Source organism: Chenopodium album, chromosome 2 (genome assembly GCF_948465745.1).
Source record: "Chenopodium album chromosome 2, dcCheAlbu1.1, whole genome shotgun sequence".
Classification (NCBI taxonomy): Eukaryota; Viridiplantae; Streptophyta; class Magnoliopsida; order Caryophyllales; family Amaranthaceae; genus Chenopodium; species Chenopodium album.
In genome coordinates, this window is record NC_137835.1 from 73,541,353 (window position 1) to 73,551,462 (window position 10,110).

Below are 10,110 nucleotides of genomic sequence, written 5' to 3' on the forward strand. Positions count from 1 at the left end.
TGGAATTGTGATTAAATTGGTTTTAATATTAATGTTTATTCTATTATATTTTTTATTGATCACCATATTGCATGTTTAAAGGGAATATGTAATTGAAAATCACGCCTAATAAGATAATTTGGACAACCGGTTTAGGATCCTTTTTAATCTTGTTGTTTAATCAAGTGATCACCAATATTTTAGAATTATGTTGCATTAATATTAAACCAATTTAGCTTAATAATAGTTTGGAGCAAATTGAATATTTTGTTTGTATGCCTTTGAGATCACAGGAATGCTTTTCAATATAAGAATCAAGTAGAGGCCAATACGGGCGAATGTGACTCCATGACTCATTTCGTACCATCATCCCCGATCCTCCTTTCGTGGTTCCGAACCATATGGAGTTAGTAATCTCATGGATTATGAATGGGGTGTAACCTTCACGGGTCAATCGTTGTTGCCTATCGTTGTCCCTTTATCGTGGTTGCCTTTTATGATCCGTGAACGGTTTACAAGTTCCTTAAAAACTTGTTGGCGGCTCCCTAATTTTCTTTGTCCCTAATCGTTGTCCCTAATCGTAATGTCAATTCCCACTTCCTATGAGTGCCAAGCATATTCACACATGCTTTAACGTAGGCGCACTTCGAGCGACGCCTACAATTTGGCGACTCCACTGGGGAGGATTCTTAATTATTTATCGATTTGAGTGATCGGTATTTAATTAAGATGAGTGGATGAAACTTGAAAGATTCTTGAAAAAACATTCCTGTGATTAATTTGGCATTTTTGCATCTGCATAGACGTTTTAACGTCGCATTCAGGTCTGTCCCGTAGGAAAAATTGGATAACTTGGTTGCGCGCGAAGGAAAACAGGGCACCAGTCAGATCTTCTGACTGTCGTGCCACGACAGAATCTGCCGTGTCACGGTACAATGCACCGTCTGACGGTGCATAGTACCGTGACACGGGAATTTTTGTCGTGTCACGGTACAGTGCACTGTCTGACGGTGCACAGTACCGTGACACGGGAATTTTTGCCGTGTCACGGCAGTCCTAAAATCAGTCCGGTGGCTTATTTTCTTTCCTCACAGTCGACTTCCTTCGATTTTTCTGAAAAAACGTATGTGTTCTACATGCGTCTTAGCCCCGGGGGATTTAAGCTCTATTGACCAAAAAACGCTCATGGCAGTAAGGGTTCATCCGAGTTATTAAATCCACCCAAACCATGGAGTCGAGTTCGATTTCATCACGAACTCGCGGAGCCGCCCGTTGGCATACACCCTCAAGGGAGGCTGCCTTGCTAACGCGTCCAAACTCTTAACCATGGTACCCTTTTGACACCCAAAGCTTGACCAATAGTTGAACATAGATCTTGACTCTAGGTTGCGAACTTTTTACATCATCGTGCCTAAATGCTATGTGGTTGTTTGGTGCTAACCTTCATGTGTTTGCTCTTTTGTTTAACCCATGACCGAGGGTTTTTATTCTCACATAGTAATTAGTACGGATCTAAAATCGGTTAAAATCTGGAAAAATCACAAAACTGACCTGGAACTGCGCATCGTGTCACGGCATGTTTTGCCGCGCCACGGTGAACAGTGCCGTGACATGGGGCTGTCTACCGTCTGACGGCAGACTGCACCGTGTCACGACAGTCTGCACCGTGACACGGTGCCCAGGAAAGTGTCCTGTCAGTCTTTTTTTTCGATTTTTGTGCGAATGCTGTGTCCAGTTTGGTGTCATGTCTAGCTATACGGTCAAAACACGCGTCTATAACTTCACTTAATCACTCACATGTCGTGTTCACACACTTTTTGCTTTAAGTCGTGCACCACTTTTTTGACCGTATTTTAGGGAAGTCTTGTTTTTGTGTCGTTTTTTTTTTCGGAGTAAGTCGGATGGTATCCTCCCTTTAAAAATAAACAAGTAGAATTTCAAAATTATAGATTTTTTTTTTTTAAAAAAAAAAAAAAAAAAAAAATTGTCGTGTCACGGTACAGTGCATCGTTTGACGGGGTGCCGTACCGTGGCACGGAAATTTCCACCGTGACACGGTGGATTTTCCAAAAAAAAATTACCGCGTCACGGTACAGTGCACCGTCTGACGGGGTGTCGTACCGTGGCACGGCAATTTCCACCGTGACACGATGGATTTTCCAAAAAAAAAAAAATGTCGTGTCACGGTACAGTGCACCGTCTGACGGTGTGCTGTACCGTGGCACGGGAATGTTTACCGTGGCACGGGAAAGTTCATCGTGTCACGGCAATTTCCACCGTGACACGATGGATTTTAGCAAAAAAAAAAAAAATTGTCGTGTCACGGTACAGTGCACCGTCTGACGGTGTGCCGTACCGAGGCACGGGAATGTTTACCGTGGCACGGGAAAGTTCACCGTGTCACGGCAATTTCCACCGTGACACGGTGGATTTTAGCAAAAAAAAAAAAAAAAAAAAAAAAAAATTGCCGTGTCACGGTACAGTGCACCGTCTGACAGTGTGCCGTACCGTGGCACGGGAATGTTTACCGTGGCACGGGAAAGTTCACCGTGTCACGGCAATTTCCACCGTGACACGGTGGATTTAGCAAAAAAAAAAAAAAAATTGTCGTGTCACGGTACAGTGCACCGTCTGACGGTGTGCCGGTTCGTGGCACGGGAATGTTTACCGTGGCACGGGAAAGTTCACCGTGTCACAGCAATTTCCACCGTGATACGGTGGATTTTCCAAAAAAAAAAAAAAAAAAAATTGTCGTGTCACGGTACAGTGCACCGTCTGACGGTGTACCGTACCGTGGCACGGGAATGTCCACCATGGCACGGAAAAAAAAAAAACCGCGTCAGTCAAGTCTTCCGTGTTAATTTGGTCCTCGCGTCAGTAATTTTGGTTATTGTTCACATGTCTAGCCATACGATCATACCCCGAGTCTTATGACATCACTTAGTCACTCACGAGTCAAGTATAGTCCACACACTTTCTTTATGTTCCGACTCGAGTCATGCACCAGGTCGTTTATGATCGTATATTAGGTTCATGCACCATTTTTTCGTCATAATAAAAAATGAGTGGAGTTTTCTCACCTGTTTTCAAATGTCTATTTTTTTTCCTTCCTTTCCTATCTTGAGCAATGAGTCAAACAATTAAGTGAATTATTTTATTTCACAGTACTTGGTCAAGGAACAGGGATAGATCAATACGGTTCGAGCCATTACCGCAACAATCTCTCAGATCTAATAGGCGTTCAAAGAGAACTTTGTCATCTCCGTTACTCATCACCTTTCAATGGCCACTAAAGAAGACATTAGAACATCAACAAATCCATTGAGGCACTGTCTTCCATGATGCAAACCCTTACCACTAGGGTCACTACCATGGAACAAAACAAGGTCACTGTTTCCACCCTTGACAAACTGAAGGAACAAATGAGTAAGATCTCTGAGGATTTCACTTATGTGGAACGGCCTCCCACTCCTTTGGATGTGAAGGATAGACTCCCTGAAAAGTTCTCCACTGCTGATATTCCAAAGTTCAAGCCTACTGACAATCCAATATTCCATTTGAAGGCGTTCTCTGCAACCATGGCTCTTAAGGGATTAGACGTAACACTCTTCCCTACGGTGTTCCCTCTCTCCTTAGAACATGCTTGCCAACAATGGTTTTATTCCTTAGATGCCAAGCATACTGCGACTTGGCAAGATGTCACCGACAGTTTCATGAATCGTTACAAGTGTAACATTCAAACTAAAACTTCTGAACGTGAACTCTCCGTTCTCAAACAGAAAGAGAATGAAGGCTTCACCGCTTACCTGAACAGGTGGAGGGAAACAGCTTCACTCTTGGTAGATCCCCCCAAAGAAAGAGAGATGGTTCGCCTCTTTATTCAAAATCTGACTCATAAATATAGGGAACATCTCAAATTTCTTCCACTGAACACTTTCGAAGCTGTATATGACATCGGCATCAATATCGAGGATGAGCTAATAAAGACTGCTTGTAGTAACAATAATAACACTTGGAAAAACAAGAAGAACGACCATCCTTCTTCTTCGTCTTCTAAGCACGAAAATACTACCAACAATATAAGTCAAGTTGATATCAATGAAGTGTTAGCTCTTGATACTCCATTGCCCAAGAAGAAAAGAACTTACACTCCTTTAGGAATGACTTATGATGCGGCCTTTGATCGCCTTTACAGTCAAGGCTTGATCACACCTATTGGGCCATTTATAGAGCCAAAACTTGAAGAAAGGAGCGCCAAATGGAATCCCAATGCCCATTGCAAGTACCATCAAGGAAGGGGCCACACTACGGAGCAATGTTGGAATTTGAAGGACGCCATTCAAGACTTGATGGATGCAAACAAACTTCCTGTCCCTCCAGGCGGCAAGAAGTAATGAATACAAGGCACACAGATCCTTCGTGCAAGATTTAATGATTTCTTTCTTTATCATTCTTCTCCATTCCCCCATTCATGTCTAGCATAGGTTTTCCACTTTGAATTTTTTTATATGTTTCATGTGTTTCGTTCACCTTTTCCATTAATAAAATGAGCAATTTTCCTTTACATCTCGATCATAGAATTTTCCATTCATTCAGTCATTCTCAATTAAAAAAAAATAAATCAATTACCGAACTAAACCCAAGGTACACCAATGACTTGAGGCACCTTTGCAACCATGTCATTCCTTGTTAACGTTCAATCACATTCCATTTCTTCATCAACCATTTTGAGCCTCGTCTAACGTTTGGCCTTCATTTCTTCAACCCACATTCACTTAACCCTGGGATTGGAAGATGTGTAATTGTACAAAATTCAAAAAGCAAGTAAAAAAAAAAAAGAAAGCAGCAAAGCAACAATAAAACAATGTCTATAGGCAAGTGTTCCAATGTCTTTGATATGAACACGTCTCAAATTGCGTCTCTCATCGAGTGCTTGGAACCGTGCCTGAGAAACATGAATGCTAAGTGAGTGATGGATCGCATGATCTGAGATTGTCTACATTGATTAAAAAAAAAAAAAAAAAAAAAAGAGAGAAAAAAAGAAATTCAAAAAAAAAAAAAAAAAAAAAGGGTTGAAAATAAACTTGCAAAATTCAAAATTTTCAAATCCAAAATTACACATCTTGGGGATTCTCTCGGGTCTTGAGCCTTTTATCCCTTTCTTCCTTAAACCATCAACTTAACCACTTTACAACCCTTGAAAGACCACTTTGAGGTGTACATACACTTGTGCAAAGTTCAGTTAGAGCTACGTTCGACCTGATTCCTAACGGATACATAGGCAACCTCACATCGAGGTGCGGCCACATTCATATTCATATCCATGCATGATCGAGTCAAAGAATATCCAATGCTTATCCCTACCCATTTAGAGCTAGACTTGGGGGCTTGAACCCAAATCACATTAGCTTATCCAGCCTGAAGAGTCATCATCTTTAACTCTTCTCACATCTCTTTCCATCGCTATAACCCTTGCAGCCAGCCTTAGTATCACATTCACACACTTCACTCACACATCCATATCCATATCAATCATCCTTCCCTTTAAGAGCCCTTTATCATGAAATCTTGTTTCAACACTGTGCATGTTTCATCATATTTAAAGACAACATTCAGTAGAAGAAACATTGTATACTTGCTTAGCTTCCTGACCTGAGCAATGTTCATTGTTTCGCATAATGTGCTAAGAAACATTTATATATCAATGATTTTTAATCATACAAAGCATATCGTGCTTAGCTCCCTGACCTAAGCAACGTTCATTATGCAATAATCACTATACGTGCTTAGCTTCCAGACCTAAGTGACGTTCAAAATCGCTTCTTTACACCATATATGATGCTTAGCTCCATGACTAAGTTCATTCATCTATCGTGTCACATGATGTAATTGTCCTTAGCCTCCTGGCCTAAGAACATGCATCATACATTATTTTCAGGACAAACAATTCAATCCATACGAATCATTTCGTCTTGCTCAAGGAGGAAGTTCAAAACTTCTCTCCCTTTTCATTATTTTATTTTGGGGAAGTTCAAAAAACTTTTTCCAAGTTTTCATCGAAGGAAGTTCGAAAATAAAAGTTCAGTTTTCACATCTTTCTTTTTCGGGAGAAAGTCGGTACCCTCCACTCATGACAAAAATTGACGGAAAATTTTTGCTTTTGCATCTTCGTTTGCTTGTGTCTGCACACACACATATACACACACACACACACTCACAAGTCATACACATGTCATGTCACATTAAGTCAAACTTGGTCAAGTTAGTGGTCAAGTCAATCACAGTATATACGAGTCCATTGGCAAATTTATTTTTGCAGGTCCATCTACAGCCCACGTCCGGGGACAAGCGGACCATCTACAACCCACGTCCGGGGACAAGCGGACCACCATCATTTCATGACGCAAGGTTCTCGATACACAGAGACTTGCAATCTCATCATCTTTCGACTTTCCTCAAGCATGGAAAGTATTATCCGGTGGATTTTTCTTCAAGTATAGAAAATCGCCAAATCGGCTTTCCTCAAGCATGGAAGGCATTATCGGTGGAATTCTTCAAGCATAGAATGACACCATATTCATCAGTCGGCTTTCTTCAGGCTTGGAAAGCGTTATCGGTGGATTTTTCTTCAAGTATAGAAAACCGCCAAGTCGGCTTTCCTCAGGCTTGGAAAGCGTTATCGGTGGATTTTTCTTCAAGTATAGAAAACCACCAAATTCCTTTGTCGGCTTTCCTCAAGCATGGAAGGCATTATTGGTGAAATTCTTCAAGCATAGAATGACACCAAATTCGTTCATCGACTTTCCTCAGGCATGGAAAGTATTATCCGGTAGCTTTCTTCAGGCTTAGAAAGCTACCAAACTCTTCAGTCGGCTTTCCTCAAGCATGGAAAGCATTTCAACAAACGTAATCCGGTGGATTCCTTCAAGCATAGGAAAATACCAAACTCATTTGTCACCGATACACTGGTGTCAGATACGTATTCTATCCCTTTACTCCTTTTATCTGTAGAACTAACATTTTTCTGCAGGTATCGGCGTATACAGAATGATTTAGGATCGCAGAACGTCTTTAATCATTCTCCGTCCCTATCGGCTACTTTGACTATCGTTTTCGAAACTGACGTTTCTACAAACTCAGTCAAAGTGGGGGCTTCTGTAGACACCTAAAAATGTCTCCCCAAAACCAGACCCGATGATGAACAACCTTTCACCGCCACTATTGGCCGGGTTTAGTATTTAATCCCGAGAGTGCTTAAAAAATCGTATTTTATTAAATTCATATTTTTGAACAGTCCATGGATTAGTCTTGATGTTTGGTAAAAGCATAGTTTTAATTTCAGCCCAAACTTATTAATTAATTTTTAGCCCAAACCTTTTTTATTTTATTGTTTTATTATTTATTTTTGGCCCAAACCCTTTATTTATTTTTATTTAATTATTTTCTTATTTTAGCCCGAATAATAAAAAGTCAGGAAAGGCCCGAAATTGTCAATCGGCACTTAAAATGCCGAAGGAAATTAGGGTTAAAAATGTATTTAGACGGAAAAACAGGCAGGAATTTCCCGCGCCACGGCAGGTACCTACCGTGTCACGGGAATCCTTCCCGTCTGACGGTGGGATTTCCCGTGACACGGGAGGTCTGCCGTGACACGGGACATTCCGTGTCTTTTCCGCGTAAACCCTTGACGCGTTTTCTATCCCATTTTCTGAAAATTTCCCGCGTCACGCCAAAAGTGTACCGTGTCACGGGAAAGTGTACCGTCTGACGGTGGAGCTTCTCGTGTCACGGTACAGTTTGACCGTGTCACGGGATACTTTTTTAGGGTTTTTATCATTTTAGGGTTCCGTGTGCTCCCTCAGCACATTTTCCCTATAAATACCCCCTCATTTCTGATGAACGGGGCACCGAGTAATTCTCTAATTTTATTTTCTCTCTTCTATGCTTTAGCCTAAACACTAGCCTACCCTTTTCTACTTCAAAATTCCTTCTTCAAGTACTCAAATGAATCCATACTTTACTCGTGGTTCTATCCTTAAGCCAAGGCGTGAAAGGTAGAACTGTTTGAGGGTTTGGCCCCAAAATCAACTATACTTTATTTAATTTAATTTCATTATTGATTTATTTATTTCCTTGAAGTTACTAACTCGTTTATTATTTTGTAGTTGCAAACAAACAGAATCAAAGTAAGGATCATGCTCCTTTTATTTTTATTATTTTTCTAACGATTTTGTGTTGTTGGAATTGTGATTAAATTGGTTTTAATATTAATGTTTATTCTATTATATTTTTTATTGATCACCATATTTCATGTTTAAAGGGAATATGTAATTGAAAATCACGCCTAATAAGATAATTTGGACAACCGGTTTAGGATCCTTTTTAATCTTGTTGTTTAATCAAGTGATCACCAATATTTTAGAATTATGTTGCATTGATATTAAACCAATTTAGCTTAATAATAGTTTGGAGCAAATTGAATATTTTGTTTGTATGCCTTTGAGATCACAGGAATGCTTTTCAATATAAGAATCAAGTAGAGGCCAATACGGGCGAATGTGACTCCATGACTCACTTCGTACCATCATCCCCGATCCTCCTTTCGTGGTTCCGAACCATATGGAGTTAGTAATCTCATGGATTATGAATGGGGTGTAACCTTCACGGGTCAATCGTTGTTGCCTATCGTTGTCCCTTTATCGTGGTTGCCTTTTATGATCCGTGAACGGTTTACAAGTTCCTTAAAAACTTGTTGGCGGCTCCCTAATTTTCTTTGTCCCTAATCGTTGTCCCTAATCGTAATGTCAATTCCCACTTCCTATGAGTGCCAAGCATATTCACACATGCTTTAACGTAGGCGCACTTCGAGCGATGCCTATAATTTGTGTTTAGTATTTGATATTAGATGGTATTTGTAGATGGACATGGATGTTAATTTGGTAGGTGGGTGTGCAGAGGCGGGTAATTTGATGGAAGTTAGTGTAGAATATAGTCAACACGAAGGTTGTGTTTTGAATTCAGAGAACCTTAGTTCAATGGGAGGTGGTCGTGATGATGGGGTGGGTAATTTGATTGAAATTGGTGTAGATGGGAGTGACAGTGAACATGAGGGGTGTGAAGTTTTGAGTGCACAGATATTAAGCTCAATGGGAGGTGGGTGTGATGAAGTAGGCAACTTGATTGAAATCGGTCTTGATGGCAGTGAACAGGAAGGGTGTCAAGACGCGAATACACAGTCCTTGGAGAACATCACCCTTACACAGACCATTGAAAACACTTCATATTTGCCCACTAGAAATGATACGGCTAACAGTCCAGTGCAGAACTGCTCCCCAAATGAGACAATTCAAACCATTGAGACTAATGTGTCAACGAATGAGTTCTGTATGATAACCACTATTGACCCTCCAAAAATCGGTATGGTTTTTAAGTCCTGGCAGGACATTGAGCTGTATTACAAAACATATGCAGAGCAGTGTGGATTTGGGGTTAGCAGGGTGCAAGCTGCTCCTAACAGTTCCAAATCGATTAGCAGGATCACATGGAAGTGTGAATGTTGGGGCCCGCCAGACATGAGGGCTAGGAGGGAGGCAAGGAAAATGGCCAAGTTAATGGATGTTGGTGGCTCTGCTGGTAATGTGAATGGTGACATTGGTGAGGATGAGCTTGCACGTGGTAAAAGGAAATCCAAGAAATGTTTCTGCTTAGCTAGGATATACGCCAGTCTTTCGAGTGATGGCCTATGGGTTTTGAAAACCGTCCACCTAGAACATACTCATATTCTTTCTCCAAGCATGGCTAATTTGGTGAAAGAGTATCGTATGAAGAAAATGACCTCAACTGTACGAAAGAGGTTAGTTAATTTTTATGGGGAGGGTGTTAGTGTTTCGCAAATTCGTGGGTGTTTAGGGACGGAGAACAAGAATTTGCCGAATGTGAAGGATATGCAGCACGGGGTTTACAAGCATAGGCGCCTGAAGATGGCCGGTGGAGATGCACAAGCAATGATGGATTACTTTGATTATATGCAGGCTGATAATCAAAACTTTTACCATGTCCATAGGTTGGATAAGAAGGGTCGTCTGAAGGATGTGTTGTGGGTTGATGCAAGGAGTCGGGTGGCTTATGAGG